Source organism: Eulemur rufifrons, chromosome 16, assembly GCF_041146395.1.
Source record: "Eulemur rufifrons isolate Redbay chromosome 16, OSU_ERuf_1, whole genome shotgun sequence".
NCBI classification, from domain to species: Eukaryota; Metazoa; Chordata; class Mammalia; order Primates; family Lemuridae; genus Eulemur; species Eulemur rufifrons.
The window spans coordinates 91237540-91264259 of record NC_090998.1 but is presented as its reverse complement, the minus strand read 5'-3'; the positions used below and the strand labels follow the sequence as shown (position 1 = coordinate 91264259).

The 26720-nt window shown below is 43.5% G+C and overlaps 1 protein-coding gene across 3 annotated transcripts in view; it reads left to right on the top strand.

The window, feature by feature from the left end:
* PACSIN2 (protein kinase C and casein kinase substrate in neurons 2) overlaps nt 1–26720 on the top strand; it is a 121630-nt gene that overhangs the window by 23804 nt on the left and 71106 nt on the right. The window contains exon 1 of one of the 3 annotated variants that reach the window (XM_069489509.1): nt 20107–20314. The exons of the other annotated variants lie outside the window; for them this stretch is intronic. The gene's annotated coding sequence lies outside the window, so the exon portion shown is untranslated. Of the gene's footprint in view, nt 1–20106; nt 20315–26720 lie in introns of those variants that run through there. 3 annotated transcript variants of the gene reach the window in all.

Genomic DNA, 26720 nt, shown 5'->3' with positions numbered 1-26720 from the left:
GAAAAACTAAGTGTGGGCCTCACTTGTGTTTTCCAGCCCCTCCCCCCTTGCTTGTTTTGGACAAGCAGTTGCCTCTTTGGCAGTAGACGAGATCTCAAGATTTATTAAGCTGGTATATTGTCGATGTGCCAAGGGGAGAGACCTGTGTCTTTGTATCGGGGAGGTTTTCTGCCCTTCCTGGAGTTAAGTTAATCTTGTAACGGTCAAATAGGTCACAGCTTTGCAGCCTTTTGGCATAGGTGGGGTAGGAGAAATTTCATTTCCATTTCCTTTTGGTTTATTTTGCTTCTTATTCCCAGATGCTGGAGCCACTGATTAGAGGGAGTAGCTTTACACCTGGAGGCTTTGTGTCAGGTGTAGCTGACCCTCTGTCCTGGGTCAGGCCCAGCAAAGGTCACAGTCATGCTTTTCTTGGTAGCACGGGGCTTTTTACTTCATCTCCAGATTCAGTCTGGGGAGATGGGCGAGTTTGAGGTGGGAGCAGTGTTTTATTAGGTTGACATATGAACGTCAGAGTAGCTTCAGGGAAGCATGGGGACTAGAGCTTTCCTTTCAGGCTGGAAATTGAGAATTCTGAATTCTGCACTCTTGTTAACTTGTCCTAATCTTTAAACACATTATATTGTAGTTCAGTTTTCACTGAGGGCAGAGAAAAACGTTTAAGTGCTGTGCCCGTACCTGTGCATAGCTCCTTCAGACCAGGCTTATTTCCTGGCTGCCTCGTGCATGAGGCAGCCACTGTCCCCAGGGCTTGACGTGACACCTAGCGGGTGGTCACTCAGCATTTGTCTCATGAGACTGGAGCTAGCCACCAGTCAGTTAACTGGAGGAGGATAAAGCAAAGAATCATTTAAAAAACAAAACAAAACATGGGTTAGATGTTTTATCTTTAACTTAAAAAATTGATGTACTCTCATGTGTCAATCTTTTGTCGGCCTTTCTTTTACTTCCAGTCTACTGATCAGAACTGCCAGGTATTTTCCTGCATAAACTCCACCCATAATGTATTGTCTCTGATACCCAGTTTTTGCGTAAAGATGATTAAGAACTTAGTTGTGTGAAGGAACATGAGTGTAGAATCGTAGATTTTTATAAATTTTCACTCAATCCTTTACGCTTGTTTTACCTATGTTACCCACAGCTGTAATCTGGTCAGTTGGCAGGTTTTTTTTTTTTAATTTAAAATTTTAGCAACTTGTAGTTTTCGTAGAAACAACTGTGTACTTGTTTCGTAGGTTTATATAGTCAAGTGTGTATATATATTTTCACTATATATAATATACATGTATATCTGGATATATGTGTGTGTATATGTAAATTTACACTAACAAGTACCATCGTCATAAGCAGGGGCTTGAGAGCAGCACACCGGGCAACATGTGGGTGTTTGCCCTGTTGGTCAGTGTGCCACAGGGTCTGCTAGTAAGTTAGGGATTCCACTCCCAGGAAGCTCTCAGCCTAGAGGGGGCAATGCCTCTATTTAAATACAGCACAAATTAGAACGTGGCTAGTGCCTTAAGAGAGAGCAGGTACTCCCAGCAGGAAGGGGTCAGAATTCATAGAGAAGGAGATATCTGACCTGGGCCATTAATTTCTCTCTGTGTGTAGCTGTTTCTATGTTAAATATCTATGTTTCTATGAACAGAGATATAAACAGATGTAACTGTATTGGGCCTTTGGCAGTGGTAAGAACATTTAAAGTGTTTTTGAAGTTTCAATCTCAGTCCTTTGTAGAGGCATGGGCTGTTTCTCCTAAGTGGTAGAGCTTTGCAGTTCCCCTGTTGTCTGTGCTCTACTGCAGGGGGATTGGTGGAGAGGATGCATTCCTCTCTGTCACAGTACAGTTTGCCCATCAGGGTTCTGTGGTTGCAAGCTAACCTGAGCGGAAACAGTTCCTTGGAAGACATTGGGTGGGTGGCCTCAGGCTTAGGAAACTGAAAAGGAGCTATGGGGGGGACCATGGTTTCCAAGGGCTGGGGAGATTCCTCAAAGCCCAGCTGGAATGCTGTTGCCAGGAGGAGGAGGAGGGAGTGCTGGGCAGGGAGTAGCCTGTTTGGAAATGGTTTGTGCAATGCCCTGTGGAATGGGGAATACATGAATCAAAGACTACAATGCATCCAGGGTGTGACTACTCTGTTGAATGGTGTCTCTCAGTCCACCTGAACTCCTGTAGGCCAAAAAGCACAGCACCCCATTCGTAGGAACTCCAGAAATGTTGCCAGACCGCCTCCCTAGACTTGCTGTCAATGTGAGCATGGAAACCTTCCTATTCTGCCACTTGTGGGTGGCTGAACACGAGTGAGGAGAAATGTCGTCTGGGAGCGAAGAGCCAGGCTTTTGCAGCTGATCAGCAGGGCCAGGTGACTCTTGGCTCTGCCACTAACTCGATGTGGGCCCTGTGTGCTTGTTGTTTTATGTGTAAACTCAAGGTTTTTGTGATATTTCCCATTAGGTTTCTCAAAGTTACAGGTTATTGCATTTGTTACTATATGCTCATGCCAAGCAAAACAAAAAGATGTATATCTTCAGGCAGGTGGTAATAAACCTTTGAGATGGATGGGCCTTGACTGCATTGGTATAGCAGAGCCTTCCACAGCTTCCTCCTGGCTTCACAAACATAATTCCATGTTTTAATTTTAGTTAAATTTTTTTTTTCTAAGCCTTAGTTTGTCTATAAGAAATGCATGTTTTTAAAAAACGGAAGAAGGCTGGGCAAGGTGGCTCATGCCTATAATCCTAGCACATTGGGAGGTGGAGGCGGGAGGAGTGCTTGACGTCTGGAGTTTGAGACCAGCCTGAGCAAGAGTGAGACCCTGTTTCTACAAAAAATACAAAAATTAATTGGGTGTGGTGGCGAGCATATGTAGTCCCAGCTACTTGGGAGACTAAGGCAGGAGGATCACTTGAGCTCAGGAGTTTGAGGTTGCAGTGAGCTACAGTGATGCCACTGCACTCTAGCCAGGGCGACAAACAGAAATCCTGTCTCAAAGAAAAGAAGAAGAAAAAGGAAGAATCTACCATAGGCATCACTCAGCAACTTGCTATTTTCACTTCCCTTGAGCTCACACAATCCTGAATTTAAGCTCTTTTGGAAACAAAGAACTGAAAAAGTGCATGGCCTGTTATAGGTGCTCATTGTTGAATGAATGAATGAATGAGCAAATGGGTGACTGTTGTACTCTGGATCTCTCTCCAGGTCAGCAGTTCATAGTGGTTAGGCCAGACTGAATTTTTTCTGTCTTTTTGCAGACTTGTACCAGCAGCGTGTAAGTATATTCTTTACCGGGAAGTTCCACCAGCACTTGATATTGTGTTGTTTTTGCTAATCTGATGGGTGAAAATAGCATTCCATTGTTATTTTAATTTATATTTTCTGAATACTACTAAGGTTGAGCATCATGTCACATGTTTATTGGTCATTTGAATTTCTGCTGTGAATCCTATACCCCTATCATTTGTCCATCCCCACCCCCCCCCAGATGGGATTGTTTTTCCTTGCAATTTTTCGGAGTCGTTTATATATTAGGGCTATAAATCATTTGTTGTATGTATTACAGATATGTCCTCAACTATTGTTTCTATAATTTTTTTTTTACATTGTATACATGTGTTTTGCCATTAAATTTAATGATTTTTGTGTAGTCAAATATGTCTCTTTGTAAAAGTGTTTAGGTTTCCTGTCCAGTTCATGGTCTAGAGAAAATTATAAATCAATTTCATGATTGTATATGTGTGTTAATGCACATATCTTTACATATATTTACAACATTTTAAAATATATTTCTAAATAAAAAATAATTTGAATACAGTAGTATATTAAAAGATTAATTCTCCATGACTAAAGTTTATTCTAGAATTGCAAGGATAGCCTAACATGAGGAATCGTGTTGGCCAGAGAAAGCTCTGGCTCAGGGCTTAGAGCATGGTGTGTCCCAGCCTTGCCATCTGCTGATACTCTGACTTTAGCCAAATTAGTCAGTCTCCCTAAACCTCAATCTCCTCATCTATAAAATTGGCAGGACAAGAATAATACCACTGTACGGGGTTGATGGAAGGACTAAATGGGATAATATCTATAAAGGGGTTAGAGCTGCACTTGGTACATAATAAGTGCTCAATTAATGCTATACATAGGCTGGGCATGGTGGTGGCTCATGCCTATAATCCCAGTACTTTGGGAGGCTCAGGGGGGAGGATTACTTGAGGCCTGGAGTTCAAGACCAGCCTGGGAAACATAGCAATACATTATCTCTACAAAAAATAAAATTAGCTGGGAGTGGTGATGTGTGTCTATAGTTCCAGCTACTTGGGAGGCTGATCCAGGAGGATTGGTTGAGCTCAGGAGTTACAGGTTGCAGTGAGCTGTGATTGTGCCACTACGCTCCAGTCTGGGCGACAAAGTGAGACCCTGTCTCTAAAAAAAAAATTATATATCTATATAAAACAATTCACTATATCAAATTAAAAAGAACACTAATGTGACTATATTAACAGATATTTCAAAGGCATATAATAAAATTCTGCAGCTAATCCTAATAAAAATCTAAGTAAAACAGTCATAGAAGGAATCTACATAAATATAGAAATATGGACCCAAGCCTAGTAGCAAGCACATTAATTGCCCATTCTGTTCCATTCCACTTTAGGCATGACAGGGAGGCCTGCATTCAGCAGTGTTGCCCCAAAGCAGTGAACCCCAGATATTCTATGGACTTGGCAGGCCTGTGGGGGGAGGAGCCAGAAGGAGCAGCCTGGCAGTGCCTGTGTGTGTTTGCCTCTACTCTGGAGCAGGTGACTGCCTGTGCCCTGAGGCCTGCATTTTCCACTGGCCTTTCCCCAGGGTGTGGCTTCTGGCCTTACCCTGCAGGAACTAGGAATTCCTGGGGTTGGGCGGGGAAGAGGATTGTTAAAGTGATAATCCACCTCAAAATGGCCGGAGGAGCAGTTTCGGCCTGGGAGGAGTTTTGGGAACCAAGTATGACGGAGCATGGAGGAGGATAAGCATGGGTGGGCTAGCAGGTGGGCAGTGGGTGGCAGGTGCCTATGGTTCTGTGCTCCCTCTAGCGAGGAATTAGCACAGTTATAATTTCTAATCTCCATCCTCTTCTATGTGCAAAATAAGTGGATGTGTGTTCTCAAAATCAGAGAGGGAGGGACAGCCTGAACGCTCTGGACCCTGTGGGGTGTCAGGTCAGATTGGACCTTCCAAACTGGCCTCGGAAGCCAAGGGGGGCCAGGATGTCTCAGCTTTTGGCCTGGCGTTTATTGAACATCTTGCGTTTCTTTCCTTATGTCTTTCTTAAGGCATTTCTCTCATCTACCTCTAGTTTAGAAATGTTTTGTTATGCAACTTTAAATTCATGTAAAACAATAGGTGACAAATATATAAGTTTTCAAGCATGCTAATAAATGCCTGAGAACCAACCTCATAGCTGGAGAACTAAACCATTGTGTACCACAGGGAAACTCCTAGAAGGGGCTTCCTGCCAGGGGTGAAGGTGTTCTAGAGTATTTCATCATTCCCTTGTTTGTTTGTTTGTTTCTTTCTTGTAAAGAATACTTATACAAATCTATTTGTAAATAATGTGTTCTGTTTTTGCTTATGAGCTTCATAAAAAAAAGAATCATAAGTAATCTGCAAATTGCTTTTTGCATTCCTTTTTTACTGCTCAATAATGTTCCATTATGTTCTCCAGAGAAAGAGAACTGATAGGATGTGTATATTTAATAATAGCAAGAGATTTCCTGTAAGGAGTTGGCCCATGTGTTATGCAGACTGGCAAGTCCAAATCTGCATGCGGGCTGGCAGGCTGCAGACCCCGGAGAGCTGGTGGTGTAGTTCTAGCCTGAAGGCCAACCGGTAGAGAATTCCCTCTTGCTCAGAGGAGGGTCATTCTTCTTGTTCTGTTTAGGGTTTCATCTAATTGTATGAGGCCAACGCACATTGGGAGGGCAGTCTGCTTTACTCCACTGATTAAAATGTTTTGTTTGTTTGTTTGAGACAGAATCTCACTTTGTTGCCCAGGCTGGAGTGCTGTAGCGTCATCATAGCTCACAGCAACCTCAAACTCGTGGGCTCAAGCGATCCTCCTTCCTCAGCCTCCAGAGTACCTGGGACTATAGGCGCGCATCACGACGCCCAACTAATTTCTCTATTTTTAGTAGGGATGGGAGTCTCGCTCTTGCTCAGGCTGGTCTTGAACTCCTGACCTCAAGCAATCCTCCAGCCTAGGCCTCCCAGAGTGCTAGCATTACAGGCGTGAACCACCTCGCCTGGCCTGGTTCTCTTTCTTACAGTTGAGGAAACTGAGGCTCAGAGGTAAATCCACTTGTGATTCCCCAGCTAATGGTCTGTTAGCTGGGGTTCATACCAGCCTATGAGTTGAGGCTACACTTCAGTTCTTAAGACTTGGCATCAGCACCTGAGCTGTGTGTGCCCAGGGCTGAGGCTACCATTTCTCTCATGGGGTTTTTCCTTTCTTCTTTCAGCATATGCTGTGCCCCTGCATGCTGAACTCTGTGCTAGGTGCCAGAGAAACAAGGGCAGTGGGTCATGATGGAGATGGGAGTCGAGGCACAGGCACAGGTCTAAGACCAGAGTATAACAAGCCTGCTTCTGTGGCAGCTTAGATAGGGGAGCAGCAACCCTCTCTGGGTCTCTGGGAAAGGGGACCATGCCTGGTACCAGTGTGGGGCTTGCTAAACCTGGGTGGCAAAGAGGCTCTTTGGTCCAGGAACTTTGTTGCCTGCAAGCTTTGCAACTATCAAATGTGTAAATTCCAAAGCATATATGTAGAGTTTCCAATTTAATAAAACACTTAAAAAATGAATGGAAAAAGCATATGTCACTTTTTTCTCACTGCAAAGTTAAAGGAGGAAGCTTCAGTGAAGTGATGTTGACAATGACACTACGGTACAGATTCCCAGTTGTGTAATTCAGAGCACTGGGGAAGTTTTGACCTGCATTTTGCAAGATGCCCATCAATGACGGGGCAAGTAAAAATAATGAAGTTGCTCAGGAGGGATTGCCTCATTGGTGAGGGGCACGGCAGAGTCTGTCATTTTGAAACACTTGGTCTGCAGAACAAGTACAACGTTCTTCAGTGTCTTCTGCCTATGTTTTTTAAAAGACTGTTTTAAAAACATCACTGCTGGCTTTCTGTTTGTCTTTCAGTAATTTTGTTACGGGCATTTTAGACAGGACTGTTTCACATACATTCTTATTTGGGCTGACATTCACGTGCCAGACACGTTTGCTCCCATACGTGGGCAGACATCTGGCTGCCCTGACCCCAGCTGCAGAAGTCATCTTAAATCTGATTCAGAATGAATTCAGTCCCCACATGTTCATAATTCGAAAATCCAGGTGAATGTTTTTATTTCTAGAATTTTGTCCTGTTTCAAATATAGGAAGATGCTGTCATTATATAAAGAAGCACATTCAAAGCCATTTAAGAGCATGGCTGAATTAGTCAGGGTGAGGCCGCAGGCTCTGCGGTTCCAGACGTGCTCACCAGGTCAGAAAGCCCAGAGGTAGAATTCTGCTTCTGCGGCTTCGGACCCATCCCTGGTGCAGAGCTGCAACTTCAGGTTTCCTAGGGCACAGTTCTGATCATAGTTCATCTTTTTTTCTAGATATATAAAGAACTAATTTTGTAAAACGGATATCATATGGTGGTTTGCAACGTCTCCTCCTTTTATTGTTTTCGGCATATCCTTAACCTGCAGACCCTCGGAAACTGCTGAACGAATAGAGAGAGGTGATGCAGGGATGGGCTGGGGCAGGGCAGGGCTGTGCAGGAGCCTGGGTCGCTGCTTGACCAGCATGGCTGTGGGTGGACTGGGGAGACCCTGGCGGGCAGCCTCATGGTTTGGAACTTCTGTCTGCCAGCGCTGGTCATTACCACAAGCGCTCTGGGTCTGGTGGAGCACTTGTGTGACCTTCAGCTTACACGTTCCTTCCTTTCCAGGTGCCTGCTTTCTTTGAGATTTCTAACAAATTGTTTTATTTAGACTTCATCTTCCCTGGCATTGTCACTGACTCCTTTTTGTGAAGAACATAATGAATATTCATTAGTCAGTTTAACCTTTATTATTTCTGTAATACACTTTGTATTTTGGAAGAATTTTAGATATACAGAAAAGTTGGAAAGCTAATACTGAGCGTTCCCGTGTACCTTTCACCCGGTTTCCTCCAATGCTAACGTCTTATGTAACCACAGCACATTTGTCAAAATTAAGAAATTAACATTGAAACAGTATTATTAACTGAACTGCAGACTTTATTTGGACTTCACCAATTTCCCACTGATGTTTGCTTGCAGTTCAAGGATCCTGTCCGGGTTCCCACATTACATTTAGTTGTCAGAGCGCCTTAGTCTCCTCCAATCTGTGGCAGTTTCTCAGACTCTCCTTGTTTTTCATGACCTTGGCAGTTTTGAAGAGCGCTGGTCAGGTGTTTTGTGGAATGTTCTTCAGTGTGAATTTGCCTGATGTTTTTTCGTAGTATTAGAATGGGCTTAGGAGATTTGGGGAAGAATCCCAAGAAGTGAAGTGTTCTTATCATATCACATTGGGGGTACGTGGTATCACCGTGACTCACCGCTGGTGGTGTTAAGCTTGCGGGTTTACTGTCATTACTCCTGGATCTTATACATGTTTTAAGTGACACTGGCTCCTCACAAGGTTGCTGGTCCCTTCAGGGCAGGACCCCTGCTCCACCTGCTTTGTGAGGACTCATGCTGTGGGGGCCCATGTCCAGGGGCCCTTGAGATCAGGTAGGGACGCCTTTGGGTCCCACGATTCTGTGAGCATTTCATAGTGTTCACATCACAGGTGAGGCAAGATTGGCCATGTGTTGATTATTGTTGAAACTGGGGGTCGTTATTCTGGTCTCTCTACTTTTTATATGTTTGACATTTTCCATTAAAAAAAGAAAAAGAGAGAAAAACATTTCTGGTCTACAGAGATAATCAGCCCCAGATTGCTTTGACAACGTAAGAGTTCCGATGTTCATTGCTGCCAGAGCTGCTCAGGCTGTTACTCATCTGAAACGTATTAATATTTGGTTCTTCCCCAAGTCTCATAAGAAGAAAAACTTGCATCTAAACCGATGTAAAGTGGTACTACTAATAACAATGTAATAATAATGTTCCTTAACATCTTTGAGGGAGAAAAATCATTGGTGTGCCATCAGAAAAGAATCCCGTTAAAATGAGGTTACAAATTAGTTGGAATATATTGATAGAATACAAAGACAGAAAGTCTTTACCATGTAGTCTCGTGACAATTTGTTGGAAAGGATATCTAGATCTAATGAATTTGGACATGGTCTGTTTCTTATCATCTATGCGGTATTTTGACATTTCAAACCATGAGTCTGGTCTTTCAACAAATGAGTTAGAGAAATACTGATACCATTTAAAGGTCCTAGTCCAGCCTCCTGAACCCCGAGGTACTTAATGGGTGGGGGATTGTGAGTGGGTGTGTGGGGAACGAGCACAAGGAAGCTAGGGTCTGGGTGAACACGCCTGTCTTTGTGTTCTCGCTTTGGCCTGCAGACACACAGTTACAGTGCTATGAGCTGTGAGAGCTATCACAGAATACACGCGTGCAACACAGGCACACTCGTGCTGTCACATCTTTGGCAAATCCTGGCTCTGGAGGGCAGTACTAACTACTCTGAGCATGCAGGTATGTCTGTTCTCACCCACAGCAGGCCTTTGTAACTGCTTCTCATGCACGTGTTAATTGTATGGGTTTGGTGGTCACCCAGTTCTGAGGGTCATGTAGGGTGTTGGGCATAGGGATCTTTTGTCCCCCCTTAGGGAGGGGCCATCTAGCTGCTGACTCCCCTTTGTCAGGTTCTCTCTGGGAGGAGCTGAGGAAGTCTCCTCCCTGCCCAAAGTGTGGGCGGACAGCCCTGGTGATGAGACCCTTCTTTTGGTTTTGTTCAGCCAACAAGCTGCTCCCTTATGCCCACCTCTGCATGGAATTAATTCATACTGTTGAGATTTTAAAGAACCTCTGAATCATGTGGCCAAGCACCTGCTTATATCCAGCCTTCAGGTGGGTGGCTAGGCCCGAACGCCGTGGGTGAGATCGCTGGTCTGAGGCTGGGGCCCACACCTCTGCTTTTTGGATATAGCTGTAGAGTTGCGACTCTTCCCTGGATTTATGTTTCTTTACAGAAAGGGCTTGTAAGATCTCAGCCTTGACCTATGGAGTGAATTGTGTGGGGGGACCAGGTACCAAGAGTCCCTTCTCTTTCCCAGGCGCAGTGCTGCACAGTTGGTGAAGCCAGCTGTAGGGGTGGGTGACACGCCTCTCTCGGGAGGAGGGGGTTGCCCTCTAGAGGAAGGCAGGCTTCGGCTGACAGTGACTTGTTTTAGACTTGACCCAGAATTAGGGAGTTTACAGGAGCCCTGCAGGTGGGGGTTGCTGGTGACCTCACTACCTGTGGTTTACAGAGGACTTTGGAGTGTTGTGGCCTCAAACTCCCTTGGTGCAGCAATGTGGCTCTGACAGCCCTTTGCTCTCTGCCTCAGTGTTGTCTGTCCGGCTTAGAAAATTCAGAAGGACTCAGCTTATTCCTTCTTTAGGAAATCAATACATGCACTTTGCAAAATACAAATACAAATATTCGAAAGAAGAAAATCATCATCAACACCTTGATACACACTTTTCCAAATCTTTACATTCACACATATACACAGATGTGATTTTTAAAAACAAAAATAGGATCACGTAAATATGTAAACTGTTTTGTGACCTGTCCGTGTTTAGCTTTTCATTTCACACATGTGAGATACATGTTCCTTGCCTATACCTGTCACAAACACATCGTGGCCACTTCCAGGGCCAAGAGGCCTTGCTTTTTACCCGTGATGTCTGCCGAGGTTGCTCATGGTATGTGTGCCACAGCACCCCTGACTGTTCAAGCAGGAGACCCAAGGGTCTCTCCGGACTTGGCATTTTCTGGTCCTCCGCTAGTCAGCCTCTTGGCCAAGTCCCTTTGCTTCATTTTTCTTGACGAGACGTTCTGAACCAACTGTCTCCTGTCCATACTCATCTCTTGGTGGTCACTGTGAGCCTCACTGTCACTTCCAGTTGGACTGTTGTGGCACGGATTCACTGGCTTTCTGACATTTGTTGATTGCTCACTCTTTGACTTTGCCAGGGTTAACCTTATGTCATGGCCACCTACGTATCCATCCTCCCACCTTTCAGTGGTAGCCTTAGAGAGGCCCCACTTTGACTCTTCTGTGATTTTAATTGTGCTCGACATCATGAGGAGCTTCCAGCTCAGTCACCAAGGGATGATCTTTTTTTCTTTTTTTAGAGTCAGGGTCTCACTCCGTCCCCCAGGCTGTAGTACAGTGGTGCAACCATAGCTCACCGTAGCCTTGAACTCCTGGGCTTGGCCTATCCTCCCACCTCAGCTTTCTGAGTAGCTGGGACTACAGGTGTGTCACCATGCCTGGCTAAGTTTTAAAAAATTTTTGTAAAGATGAGGTCTTGCTATGTTGCCCAGGCTGGTCTAAAACTCCTGGCCTCCAGTGACCCTCCCACCTTGGTGTTCCAGTGTGCTGGGATTACAGTGGCATTACAGGTGTGATCCACAACACCTGGCCCGAGAGATTATCTTAATGGCTAACATTTCAAAACATCTCTCTAGGCCATGCTCTGTGCCAAGCATTATATGTACATTATCTCATTTAATCTTTGCGGCTGCACGAGGTGGTTACTGAGGTGCATCGGGTAACCCAAGGCTTCGACATTTGCCAGGTCCTGCAGCTGCTGTCCCCTGCCCCCGCCCCATGTTACTTCGTCTGCTCTGCTTTTCCCAGGTAGGCATGTGCGGAGGGTCTGCCACGGGACAGCCTCTAGTGGTTCCCTGGCCATGTCCTCACACTCTAATCTCCTCTGGAAATACCCTTGAAGACACACCCAAAGTAATGTGTTACCAGGTTTCTAGGCATTCCTTAATCTAGTCTAGTTGACACTTAAAATTAACTATCACACATAGCAAGTTGAGGTACAGTATGGAAAATCTTGACAAGAGTTCAAATGTTTCCTATTTCTTGGCACGTAGGCACATTTCTTTTCCCATATGTCCCATCTTCTTTTTCCTAGCACTAGTCCAAAGTGGAGAAGGAGAAAGGAGAAAGAAGATAATGATAGAGTTCTGGAATGCTTGGGACCACATTTATTTATGTATTTATACCCCTCCTTAACATATTTGGGTTGGTTATTTGGAATGAAAGAAAGAAAGGAAGGAAGAAAAGAAAAGAAGAAAAGAAAAGAAAAAGGTGCAGACCCAAACTCTTCCTCTACCATCCCCAAAGCAACACCAATAAAATAGATGTTCAGTTCTGATAAGAACCTCAGAGATCACCTAGCACTCTCTCACGGTGTCACGTGTGTTTGTGGAGGCCCAGGGCCTGTTATCAGAGGGACCAGATATAGCAGCTTCACATTGCCACCACCACTATGTGGCTGTGGGCAAGCCACTTCCTCCTGAGCCGTGGTTTTCTCATCTGAAAAATGGGGGCAATATTCCCATCTTGCTAGGTTATCATGAGTATAGAGTCTTTGTATATAAAGATCCTGGCACATGCATTCATTAAATAGTACCTAGTTTTATCATCCATTTTCAGGGTTTCCAAACACCAGCTCTTGATGCTATTTTCGCTCTCATGCAACCAAAACATCAGCAGTGTAATTATTTTATTATAAAGCTAAAGATATTTACTTTAAGGCTTTTCATTTATTCTGAGGTTCTACTACCTGTTTTTCAGTGTTATAATAGGAGGTGATAGGTCTTTTTTTTTTTTTTTTTAATATCTTTAGTGGGCAAAATAAAGTTGGAGGCTTGTGTTGGCTGCTTTTCCTGCCCTCAGTAAAAGACACTGGTCAATTAAGTGGAGAGCTTCCCTCGGGTGCCCTGCTCTCCCTTGGTGGGGAGGAAGCCACAGCCAAGGAGGGGAGGCAACGGCCAGAGGTGCAGAGTGACACAGCCCTTCTACCTGACTCTGCTCAGAGTCCACCTTTCCTGGGGAGTTTTCCCACATCTCTCCCCAGCCACAGCCCCACCCTCAGTGCTTCCTGCCTAAGTCTGTTAGGTAGCACTTGTCACTCTGTGTCATCTTCTGGGTACTTGTCCATCCACCCTACTAGACTCTAAGCTGCTTAAGGATAAGTATGGTGAATTACTTAGTTTGTAAGTTCCAGAGCCCTAGCACAGAGAGGGTGCTAAATAAATGTTTGTCAGATTGTTGAATTCAAACATAAATACATGAGGGAATTTATTTCACCAAATAAATTATTATTTACACCAATAAAGCATTAACATAATATGGCCCTAAATTTAGTCCTGAAAATACCCACAAGGGCACCAGAAACCTTGCTCACATTGTTTTTTGAATTGCAGGCCTTCTTTCTGGGGTCATTTTCCATCTTCAGTGTGTTCCCCAAAGAAGGCTCAAGCTATTCCTAGGACTGTGGGGCTGTCTGACATCTTAACCACCGATAGCTTATGTTAGAAATCCAGGTGTTGCTTCTTCTGTTGGCATCTGGGGATTTTACAAAATGCATAAGAAAAAAATTAACATATTCCTTCTATCACATTGGTGCTTTGAAGTTTTTCTGCAATTAGGCTTTCTGCTTTAATTAGTTTGACTTCACTTTTTTTTAATCTTTGGAGAAGTGCCAGAGAAGCAAAGAAGCTTATGTAAAGGGTTTTAACTTTTTTTACTTTGCCAAAGATAGAACTGGTACTTAGCTCTTTGTCCTGGCACCGTCTTCTTTGATAAAGAATGTTAGACATTTGGCTTGGTTTGTTCCTTTTTAATTATATGTGTGGGAGGAGTAAAGGCAAGTGGGCTCTATTTGTGTCTTGGTTCACAAAAAATATGAAAGGCTAACAAGTAGGATTTGAAAATAGCCACTACCTTCTTGCCAAGCAAAAGGAAATTTTTTTTTAAAAAGATGGACCTATCACAATGTTTTTATAGAATCTATTCATGACGATAAGTTTCTAGAATTTAAGATTTACTTGTCATTTGAAGACAAAGAAAAGCCACTATCTTAAGCTATCCTATTAGGTTTTGCTGGCTTGCTCTCCAGCGGCTGTGGAAACCTGCCGTTTCCCAGTCACGCCAGTGGCACTGGCCCGAGTTGTACTGTGGTGACAGTGGAGAGAACCTGAGTCAGCCTGGTGGGAAAGCAGACCATTTGGGTTCATCGACGTTGTCGGTGTATGATAGAGGGTCAGTCATTCTAAGGATTGAGACCCAATAAAGCACACTTAGGCTAAAGCGACACAGAAGTTACTTTAGTCTTGAATCTGAGGCACCTTGCAACACAGCTCTTGGGTAATGTCAATCACAGTTGCATTGTAGATGCAGATGCTGGTGAATAGGAGAAAGTTCTGTTACTGGAGTTCTGCAGAGGGCTTTTCTTCCTTTCTTTTTTTCTTCCTTCTCTCCTCTCTTGTCTTCTCTGCTCCTCCCCCTCCCCCCTCCCCTTCTCTCTCTCTCTCTTTATTGAGATATTAATTTACATGCTATTGAATGCATCCATTCAGGGGTTTTAACAAATGGATACACCTATGTAGCCACTGACCCAGTCAAGGTAGAACATTTCCATTGCTCCAAAAGTTTCTTGTGTTCCTTTGAAGTCAATCCCCCACCCAGCCCCCTGGCCCTGGCAAACATTGATCTGTCACTATAGATTAGTTTTGCCTGGTATTGAATTTCATAGACAGAGACACATACCATGTGTGCTCTTTGCTTCGGGCTGCTTTTGCTCAGCATAGTGTTTTTGTGATTCGTTCATGTTGCATCTATCAGCATCTTATTCCTTCCGATTGCCGAGTGGTTCTCCATTGTGCATCAGTGTCACATGCAGTTGGGTTTTGATGTCCTGTATAGAGATGTGTGGCAGAGAAATCTAGGTGCTGCAGGAGTGTATGCATGGTCTTTTTGTAGTTATCCCTGCTCCCCAACTTTGCGCAGCATCTGGGGAAGGCAGAGAGGATGAGCAGATTTTGGGGAGTCCTCTTTTCATCGAAGCCATGAATAATGCCATCCTGGAATACTGTGGCCTCTCAGAACAACCCCTGGCTTGTGGCAGCTGATCCGATCTTGGTGTTTGCATTTCTGGAGATGGGAGATTGGAATTCCTAATGGTAAAGGCTTGTAATCAGGGGGGTTCCTCTGGAGCTTTTGCATAAAATCTGCTATCTCTGCTGACGGACTATCTGGCTCTGCATTTGGGGCTTGCTAAGTTCAGGGATCCAGATACGCAGGAACTGTGGAGCCTGTCCAGTGCCAGGCTGCCAGGTACCCCACCCCCACCCCAGACGCCTGCGTTGAGGTGTCCTGCTTTGCCCTTGCCTGGTCCTGGCTCAGCGGTCAGGTTTAGCCCACTGGGGGCAGACTGCAGCACAGAACTGCAATCTGCAATATTTTATTAACAACTCAATACTGTGAGCCCATAACCACTTCAAGAATCACCTTGTAAAGAAACAGTGGCTGTTAGGACTGGGAGACACAGGGGATGACAGCTAGAGAGGACAGGGTTTCTTTTTGAGGTGATGGAATGCCCTAAAATCGACTGTGGGAATGGTTGCACATACCTGTGAATATACTATTTTTTTTTTTTTTTTTTAGACAGAGTCTCACTCTGTTGTCTGGGCTAGAGTGCCGTGGCGTCAGCCTAGCTCATAGCAGCCTCAAACTCCTGGGCTCAGGCAATCCTCTTCCCTCAGCCTCCCGAGTAGCTGGGACTGCAGACATGCGCCACCATGCCCGGCTAATTTTTTCCATATATATTTTTAGTTGTCCATATAATTTCTATTTTTAGTAGAGATGGGGTCTCACTCTTGCTCAGGCTGGTCTTGAACTCCTGAGCTCAATCGATCTGCCTGCCTTGGCCTCCCAGAGTGCTAGGATTACAGGCGTGAGCCACCGCGCCCGGCCAATATTCTATTAGTAAATATCATTAAATTATGCGCTTTGAATGGGTGAATTTTGTGGTATATGAATTATATCTCAGTAAAGCGGATTTTTTTTAAAGCAATGTGGCATTAGAGCAAAGACCAGTAGAGGAATGGGGAAAAAAATCCCTTTGTAGAAATTTTATTCTTTCCAAGTGACATGACCTGTGTTGCCAAATATCCTAAATTTCTTCACAGGTCCAGTTCCATGGGAGGCTTGAGTGTGGCAGAAAGAGGATGGGCTTTGAAAGTATCGGTGGACCCGAGTGTGAATCCCATTGTGCTATCATTAGCTGGGTGACCTTGGGCAGGTTGCTTCATCTCTTTGTGGTAATATCCCTTCCTGTAAAATAGAGCCAGTAGTACCTATCTTACAGTCTTGTAAGAGAGCTTGGTAAACAGCAGCCACTTCACCATGTGACAACCTATTACAAAAGGCCTCAGATAAAAGAAGCAGCCTTGTTAGAGGCTTGTCCTGATGTCTTGGATTATGTGGGGTGAGTGAAACCGCTGGCTTGAATTGCCTCTGGGAGGACCCTGTGTGTGCTGCTGTGCATGGAGGAGGAGGAGGAGGAGGAGGAGGAGCTGAAGGGTGGCCCTGCTAGTCTTTAGCTAACTTGGTGGACTCTCTGTTTCTGAATTGTTTTCTGCCTTAATCCACATGGTTTGAGTAGGCTGGTGCCAAGCTCTTGGAGAACCAACTCATGTCCCCTCCTTTGGGCAGTCTTCCCTGACCTTACTCTGGTTCCTTGCTGTGTCCCTCAGGCCTTGGGACACACTGGATTCTAGCAAGTATCTGCTTAGAACTTTTTTATTTACTTATACTTTTCTCTGCCCATACACTATGGGCCAGTTCAGGGGCAGGGACCTTGGTGTCTTCAACCATGGGGCCCTAAGGCTCTAAGCACTGTGCCTAGCACTAATGTTTGTTGAACGAATGCCCAATGGTTTCAAGTCTTTGGTGACAGAAACCAGATCAGAACTGGAAATTCCAGCCTAGGCTCCGCATGCCAGAGGTTAGCAGGTGAGTTTCCCTGGAGCAGTATTTCTGCCCCAGTGCCACGTGGGGGGCTGTACCACTGCCCCAGGACAGGGGAGCTGCCTGCGCCAGGCTTGTCCTCTGCCAGAGAACACTTTCCCTGTCTGGAGCCCACTGACAGGTGTGGCTGACATTTTGGGCAGGGAGAGGGTGCCCCCAGCCACACTGGAAGCCAGTCTCATTATTTCACAGTCCGAACACTGTATTCTGAATTCAGTTCAAATTAGTTTTCTCCCCCTGCACTCCCACCCTTGTTCTGGTAACTGGGCGTCGCTGGGAAGGACCCAGAAAGCCTCCATCTGCACTGGGCGTCCAGGCCACACTTTGCCTGAGAGGGGACATGAGGGTGCTGTGGCAGCTGCTGCAGGGTGGTCTTCCCCTGTTTGGGGCCTGGACTGACCCTCAGCCTCCATCCCCCCAGCCCTCACCCCTGTGGGCCACGGGGCATGTTACATGACCTTGCTATACCTCAGCTATCTCGCCTGGGAAATGGAGGTAACAGTATTTACCCTCATAGAGCTATTTTCACAGTTAGCCAGAAATGAAGTAAGTACTGTGTAAATGTTTATTGAGTAGCCTGTGTTTGTTGGATTAAAAAAAAGAGAGAGAATGGGATTCTTAAACAAAATGAATGAAACAAAGAAACTAAATGTACCTCACTGTGATTGTCACCCTCCCACAAAAAAGAATTTTCTGGCACCCTGGCTTGATGAAGAGAACAGGCAGGCAGTGGGCTTGCTGCCCCCCAACTTAGATGCTCAGTCTTCCTTAGTGGCCGACCTGGTACTCCCAGGTGCATCCGTCTGTGATGGTGCAATCGACTTTACTAAGCTGACTGCAGGGGACATCGAGATCCACGTTGCATTGACTTCTCTGTCGGGGGAGGCGGGGAAGACTGTGTGGGGTGGGGTGGTGAAGTAATTTTCCAAGTAGTGTAAATTGTTATCATATGTCAAGTAGTAGAGTCTCATGTTGTGTGGTCTTTGCTTTATTGGTGTTTTCTGTTAAGGAATTTCTAAACAGAAGATTCTGGAAAGAGATTTTTATCCTATTTTGTGTTATAAGGTAAGACTAGATGGCTGTTTAACTAAACATTTTTGAATGAATATGAGTAGCAAGAACACTGGTAAATAATGTGTATCCACTTAGCACGCTTCCCCCTGCAGTATATTCTTTTATGAATTATTTTCCCATCGGCTGGGTGTGGTGGCTCACGCCTGTAATCCTAGCACTCTGGGAGGCCGAGGCAGGATGATTGTTTGAGCTCAGGAGTTCGAGACCAGCCTGAGCAAGAGCAAGACCCCATCTCTACTAAAAATAGAAAGAAATTATATGGACAGCTAAAAATACATATAGAAAAATTAGCCGGGCATGGTGGCCCATGCCTGCAGTCCCAGCTACTCGGAAGGCTGAGGCAGGAGGATCGCTTAAGCCCAGGAGTCTGAGGTTGCTGTAAGCTAGGCTGATGCCATGGCACTCTAGCCCAGGCAACAGAGTGAGACTCTGTCTCAAAAAAAAAAAAAAAGAATGAATTATTATTTTATTTTATTTTATTTTTTGAGACAGAGTCTTGCTTTGTTGCCCTGGCTAGAGTGAGTGCCATGGCGTCAGCCTAGCTCACAGCAACCTCAAACTCCTGGGCTTAAGCGATCCTACTGCCTCAGCCTCCCGAGTAGCTGGGACTACAGGCATGCGCCACCATGCCCGGCTAATTTTTTCTATATATATTTTAGTTGTCCATATAATTGCTTTCTATTTTTAGTAGAGACGGGGTCTCGCTCTTGCTCAGGCTGGTCTTGAACTCCTGACCTCGAGCGATCCACCCGCCTCGGCCTCCCAGAGTGCTAGGATTACAGGCGTGAGCCACCGCGCCTGGCCAAGAATGAATTATTTTCCCATCTACATACTTCCCCTTGGGCCCTTGTTGCAAAGGGGAGCTTGCACTGGGTCCTGTTCTGGCCACTGCCACTAAAATGTAGCATCTCTGCTCGCCATCGGGGAAGGAGGGGGTTGATATGTATCTTCTGGGAGGGCATCTTGGGGAAATTGAGCCCTGGAGTATTTGTTTCCCGTCTGGTTTTGTAGATTAGTTCCAATATCTGCTCTTTCCTGTAGTGTTTGTATTTTGATGTTGTTTAGGATTTTAAAAAACTTTTCATTGTATAATATACATACATTAACACGCATAGATCATAAGCATGCATATCAACAAATGTTCACAAGTGCCACACAGCACACCTTAACCAGTTCGAGAGCCAGGACCCTGCTCAGATCCCTCCCGCTGCCCCTGCCTGCCTGCCCTGCCTCCTCTTCTTGTGCCTTATGAAAGAGGATCTCTTTCTCTCCACCTAAAGTTATGTTAGTGTTTTTTTCCTTCACTTTCAATGCTTTGTGAAAATTGAACAAGTAGGATGTTTTTTTATTTTTACTTCTAGCTGATCACACTTGTATATTTGAGTGCCCTAGTTCTTAGGAAACAGCTGTGCTGCTGAGAGATGGTGGGGTCGCCTGCATGTCTCCTACACGAGGCATCTGGTCATCTTCCACTGAGAGCTATGCCTTGGTGTGCGTAGTCATGGGAAGAAGTTGAGTTCTACATGTAGGGGTAATGTAAGATTATCCTGTATGCCTCAAGACCCTGTCACATTGACTTCTGGACACCTGGATCCTTAGATACAGAGCATGTTTTTTTTCTCTCGTAAGCAGAAGGATCCCAAATGCAAGAAGAAATTCTAAGATTATCCTGTACAATGCAACTTAGTTTACATATAAGTTGATTTTTTGGAGGGCAGTGTAAATCATGTGCTCAGACCTTTTCCTTGACTGTCCATGGAAATACTGAGATTCCTGTTCGGCCACATTCTGAAAAGAGCCTCAGCAGGCGGGAGCGCGCAGCCTGAGAACCTGGTGCGTACAGTGAATGCAGCAGTGTAGGGGAATGACCTTATCTCGGCAGCCAACAGGAAATGATGAAATGTGCTGGGAGAATTCAGCTGCGAGCCGAGGTCAGACATACCAGTAGGGTTGGGAAGAGGCAGGTACGGAAGCTAATCAGAAAAACGTGAGTGTGCTGTTTAAGGCTTGCTTTTCCTTTAAAGTAGACCTTTTTGAAAGTAAAATTTTCATTGGTTTTTTTCTCAGTGATTGATTTAACAGAAATCTCACCTTCTAAGCAAGCACACCTAGTTTTAGTGCTCCTTGGAATGTTCAACTAGTTCAATATTAACCGAACAGTGTGGAATGTTTTATCCAGAATGTTTTGAGAAAACGTCAGAGTAAGTGTTTGATTTTCTTGGTGAATAGATTTCGGCTTAAACAAATGAAAGATTGTGCTTTATAATTTTTGACTCTGGTTTTAGAACATATGTGCATGCTTCCTTTCCAAATAGATAAAATAACTTTGCAACTTTGCTTTGGCATGTTTTAGACTAGCTGACATACTTCTAACTGTATTTTTTTTCTTACCGAGTAGCTAAATGAGTTACTTGAGTTAACTGTTAATAGAGGGGTTCCCCCCCTACTTTAAGGCATCATGTTTATTACATGCAGCCATTTTCTTTCTTAACAGCCAAATCTAATCTGCAAATATGTAAATGTGCCCTGTGAGAACAAATGAACAAATTAGCTTTTCCAGTTGACTATAATTGCTGTTTCACCGTCTACCAGACTCCCTGAATTAGTGTGCTGCCTGCTGCAAGCCCCTCCCGTCCTCCGTCCTCCTGAGTCAGTGCTTTCTTACTTCTCTTCTCAGCTGGATCTTGTGCCCTTGTCCCCCTCTAAGGGCTGTCACTAGACACTTTGTTTGTATTTTTATTGGATAGCAAAATGTAAAAGTTTTATTGTTTTAATAACTGAGCAGCCTTACATACGTATTTAATTATTTCTTATCTTGGAAGTCATATTCTGGAATTGAAAAATTATGGCTCCCTCTTTATTTATGCAGTACTGTAATTCTAATTAGAAGGTTGTTTTTTTTTTTTTTTAAATCCCAATACCTAAGTGATCCATCACTAAGTGAATTATACTTATTGGATTACCTATTGCTGTGAACAATAGGCAGTGTCTTGTTCTGCTTGGAATGGATGCAGCATAATAAATAAATAAATAAAATAAGAAAGAAAAATAAAAAAATAAAAATAACGACAACAAAAATAAATACATACAAAAATAAAAAGGCAGTGTCCTCTTTCTTTTCTCTGAAAAATGCTTGCAGGTACAGTCTGTGCCACATAGAGAAGCATGTTTTCTTGTTAGGTTGTTACCTATTGTGATTTGTTTATTTCTAACACTTTTCGGGTTGCATAGGAAAGGTTTCTAGAAACGCCCAAGGTATATAGTATGTCTTTTAGACCTTAATCAGGTCCACCAGTTCTATCTTTGCTCTTGTAGCTCCAAATATTTCTTTCTTCAGATCTCTTCCTTCTTGACAATAAAATATTTTATTGAATTCTAGATGAACTTTAAATGCTGCGTTTATGAAAATATTAAAGAGGTTTCATAAGTCATACCAAAGCATGTGTTGTAGGTATAAGATTTATGCCAGTAAATAAAAATAAGCCTTCCTTTTTTATTTTCTTTTTATATAGTGTTAGTCCTTTGAATTATTTGCCTGTCTATACAATTCTGTTATTCATTTGGCCTCATAATTTAAAAGATGGGAACATGATATTTAGAATTATAGTGGCTCTTAGAGTCAATATGCCAGGACCTTGACTTTAAGAAAGGAATTGAGGCCCAGAGGTGAAATGACTTGTTCGAGGTCACATGGCTTGTTGGTAGGTAGGTGAGTCTGGAACCCAGGTCTCCTGACATCTGGGTCATTTGCCTTTCCATGACAATAATCTCCTTCTCTGTGTCATTATCTCAAGATTAACAGCACTTGGCTAACAGTGGCTTTTTTCTTCTGATGAGTCTGTTTTAATTTCAAACACTCAGCTTTTATTCAATAACAGTTTCCCTATAAGTACCATTTGGCATATATGTATAATGAATTACCTCAAGTACAAAGAACATTGATATTTCTCCCTCTGAGAGATAGTTTTTCTTAAAAAGAAAGAGTTCTCAATTTTATTAAGTTTTTCTTGCCTCTCTCCTGAACTAGGTCTTATTTAATTGTTACTGATGTAAGTGAACTTCATTATGGGATTATCTGCTAGATGAGAACGCCAAACTTAATAAAAGCATAACTAATAAAAGAAACAGATAAGTACTCAATTCTTCTTTGAAAGCAGATTCTTCAGGATGTGAAAGGGAAACCCTAAACATTTCAGCCCCAATTTTTTAGCATTTCTGCATTTCAGCCCCGTAAGGAAATACTGACAACCCTAAGTCTTGAGCTAGGCTGAACAGGTTTTGGAATATGAAAGACTTTAAAATAATACATTATACTGTAAATAAAGAAGGAAATGATTTACTTGATAAATGTAGAATTTACTCACAACTTTCCAGAATCATTAAAAATAATCTCTGTTAGCCAGGCTCGGTGGCTCACCCCTGCAATCCTAGGTCTTTGGAAGACCAAGGTGGGAGGATCCCTTGAGGCCAGGAGTTCGAGACCAGCCTGAACAACAAATGAGACCGAATCTCTACAAAAAATAGAAAAAATCAGTGGGGTGTGGTGGCATGTGCCTGTAGTCCCAGCTACTAGGGAGGCTGAGGCAGTAGGATCACCTGTGTCTAGGAGTTTGAGGTTGCAGCGAACTACGATGATGCCACTACACTCTAGCCAGGGTGACAGAGTGAGACTCTGTCTCAAAAAAGAAGTGTTTGTTAAAAATTGATTTTGAATCCTCTGAAATTCAGGTGTGGGAATTAAATATAAATAGACGTACACTTAGGACAGTGGGCTACTGTCCTTAGAACTTGATGTGGCTACCACTGGCCAAAGTCACCTTAAAATGCCTTGGAGGAGGTTCATAGAATAGCATTTATTTGTATTTTCTTAAGTATTTAGAGTATATGCCTTGACGAATTTCAGAAACAAATACACTCATTTGTTTCAATAGGCATTTTCATAAATGTTTTAATTGTATTTAAAATTGAATTTAATAACTTTATACCTATTTTAATTTATAAAACCCAAGAATGAAGTAGGATACATTAGCAATATTTTTATGCAACAGGTCAGAACTGTATCTTCCCTCCTGGTGCTCTAGTGGGCACTTTTTGTCCATCTCCTTGAAGGAGCTGCTGCTTTCATATGGTGAACCAGATGACAGTGTCGTAGGACCTAAAGACACACTGAGGCTGCAGGCCCAGGGGCTGAAGTGGCTTAGTTCACTTCTCCCATAACTTAGTTACCTTTGCTCCCCAATTAGCATTTTGTGCTTTCTGTTACACTTTCAGTACATATTAAGTACAGAATATTCCAACTGGCTTCCTTAATAGATAATTGACCTTCTTCTGCACCAGTCAGTAAGTAATATTTGATACTCTCCCCCGCCCCCCGCCGCCCCTGTTTTCTGCCCACGCTAATGTATGTTCCATTATGCTTGTGAGATTTAAAGGTATGAAGAGGATGCCAGCCTACTCTGGCCCTGGCTTTGCTGCAGACTGAGGGGGGTTAAAGGAAAGACCCTGGCACTGCTGTTGCTCAGAAACCTCTGAGAGTTTGTGCTGTTGACATTGTTAGTGCCTTTTTCACATCCATCTGCTGGGGGCTTCTCGCTAGACCAGATTCCAGTGGTAGCCCCAGAACCTCCTCTAAGACTGTGAAGAAACTTCTCCCAGTATCCTAGGCCTTACAGCTGGATAAAGAGGAGTGAGTGTGTGTGTGTGTGTGTGTATGTGTGAGAGAGAGAGAGAGAAAGAGATAGACTGTAGTGAAATGGTGACAATTAAAAAACAAGAGTCATTGATTTGAATATATGAGTGAATGAGTGAATGAATTGCAGAGTTTTCGTTTCCATAGAGATTTTTTTTTTTTTTTTTTTTTAAGAGACGAGGTCTCACTTTGTTGCCCAGGCTGGAGTGTAGTGGTGTGATCATAGCTCACTGAAGCCTCAAACTCCTGCCTCAGCCTCCCAAGCAACTGGGATTACAGGCACACAGATTACCGTTGAAGGCACTACAGTCACGTTTAAGGGAGCTGGTCCAAATGCATTTATTTGCACATCACAGTTCTGCACTGACACCAAGTGACAGGCCAGGTGTCTACTTAATATCTCCTCCAGCCCTGGGACTCTGGCTAAAATTTTTTCCTCATTAGACACTGTCATATATGAATCATAAGAGATGAATATTTATGTGAACTCATGAAGCATATTGTTCCATTTTGGGAAACTTTTAAAGAGTCAAACGGAAAGGACCCTGAATTTGAAATGTGTGCCAGTGATTATCACTGTAGTACAGGATTTAAATTTTCTTTTTGTTAACGTGAAGACTGTGCTATGAATTTCATACTCAGCCTGTTTCCCGTCAGGATTTGTTCTGTAGTAGAGTCCTTGAAAGAGATCAGGGAAGAATGATTTTGCTGGAAAATGCTTACTTGACAAGATGTAATTATTAATAACAAGATAAAACATTGAACTTCTCAATTTGGAATTCTCTCTTTGATTAAGTTTATAACAAATATTAGTAGTGCTAATTTAGCAAAATAAATGAGGCACAGGGCAATTTGGGGGCCAGTGAAGTGATTTCTCTATAGTTCTTTTTGGGTATGAACTGACACATAAAGGAAAAATAGCACAGGGCATAGTGGACCAATGACCAGTATCTATTGACTTGGAAAGCAGAAACATTTTGTACCTTTCCCACCTACGGGGGTGTTCAGCTAAGGATCACTTAGTGAATCAGAGCCTACCTTGCTGTGCTGGAAGAATGTTATTTATACACAAGACCATGAAGCCATGAAAAAAAGCATCAGGCCCACTTTTGGAGGAGAAATCTTTGTATATGTTGAACTCTTAAGACATTAAATTTATTTTTAGAATCATCCAATAAACTGCTAAGGTTGAGGAATTTGAATATGGGATGGTAGAATTTGTTGTAATGAAAAGTCCTGGTGTGAAGTTTATGTAAATGGTAATTGTCCCAGTAGCTGACAGCTTTCACTGATGGACATACACGTGCCTGAGTGAACTCTGTGCTTATTTCCAGCCAGCCATTAGGTCACTACTGGGGAGCAGTCCACCCGGACTCTGGCTAGCAGGGTCAGTTGATTTGTTAATTTGTGCACGCATACATGCGTGCATTCATTTGATTTATCCACCTGGTCTCTTGTCCACTCGGTTCGCATCAGGTACTCTGCTGGACTCTGGAGATCCATAGATGGGTAAGATTGAGTTCTTTCCCCTAAGGAGCTCACAATCCAGTGGGGTAAAGAGACTTCTAAACCAGCAGGGTGATGAATCTTCTTAAAGAACTATTGGGACCTTATTCTGCCATGAAGAATGGGGGAAGTTGGGGAAGACTTCACAGTTTGATGGTAGGCTTGGGAGGGAGTGGTTTGCCAGGCAGACAAGAGAAGCCGAGGGAATGACATGTGCAAAGGCAAGGAGGTCAGAAAGAATATGCTAGACTTGGGAATTTGACGTGGCTGAAGTGCAGTATAGATGTGAATGTGTTTCAGGCACCTCACATTTATTAGTCCCAAACCAGTTATTTCCATGGCAAACCAGTTCTTTCTTCTGAATTCTGTTTCATTTTTTTTGGGATTACTACCTACCATGCCTCCAAAACTAGAAACTTTTAATTCTTCTTCCTCTGCCACCCCATTCCCTGGCATTATCAGTCACTCTGTCCCATCTCTTCTTCCTCTGAATATGTGCTTTCTTTCTTGGTCTCCTAACCATTTCCCCTTCTCCAATCTTGAATCTCCAGAACTGTGCTGTCCAGTATGGTAGCCACCAACCACATGTAGCTATTTACATTAAAATTAAACAAAATTTAAAAGTCAGTTCCTCAGTTGAATTAGCTGCATTTCAGGTGTTCAATAGCTGGTGGCTGCCGTATTGGACAGCCCAAGTCTACAGGCTCAATGGCTGTTCTCCACTCTCTGTCCAAGGGAACTTTCCTTCACAGGTTTTGATAGGGTCATGCCCTATAACCTCTGGATAAGGCCTAAAGTTTAGTGTGGCAGTCAAGGCTCTGGTGGCACCTCTTCTACTTCCTTGTATTCAGCTAACCCCTTTCTTGCTCCCCTGCTACCATAGCCTTGATTCTGCCGAGCCTTTTAACCATTGTACATGCTGATCTTACTCTCTCCAGGGTACCATTCCCTCTCTGACCATTCCCCTCTCCCCTGGCTGTCCTCAGATTGATCTCTCCTCTTTATCCCTCCATGTCCTTCTGAACACAGGATCACACTTGCCTCTGAGAGGACGTAGATGGTGCTTATCCTGTGGTATCATCCTTGTCTCTAATTCAGTGGCATTCATCATAGCATAGTGGTTAAGCTTTGGGGACAGACTTAATTTCAAAACTAGCTGCTTACTTGCCAGGTGGCTTTGGACAAGTTATTTAACCTCTCTGAGTCTTAGTTTCTTCATCTGTAAAACGAAAATAATAATATTTTTTTCCTCATGTTAAATGAAACTTCTAGCACCATGCTTAAATATATAGCTCTCAAACTGTAGCTGAGAGCTCTCATTCTAAATGAATAGCATTCTACTATCCATCAGCCTGCCTAAAACTATGTCATCTGCCAATAATAATAATGTTGCGTTTCTTCTTTTCTAATTC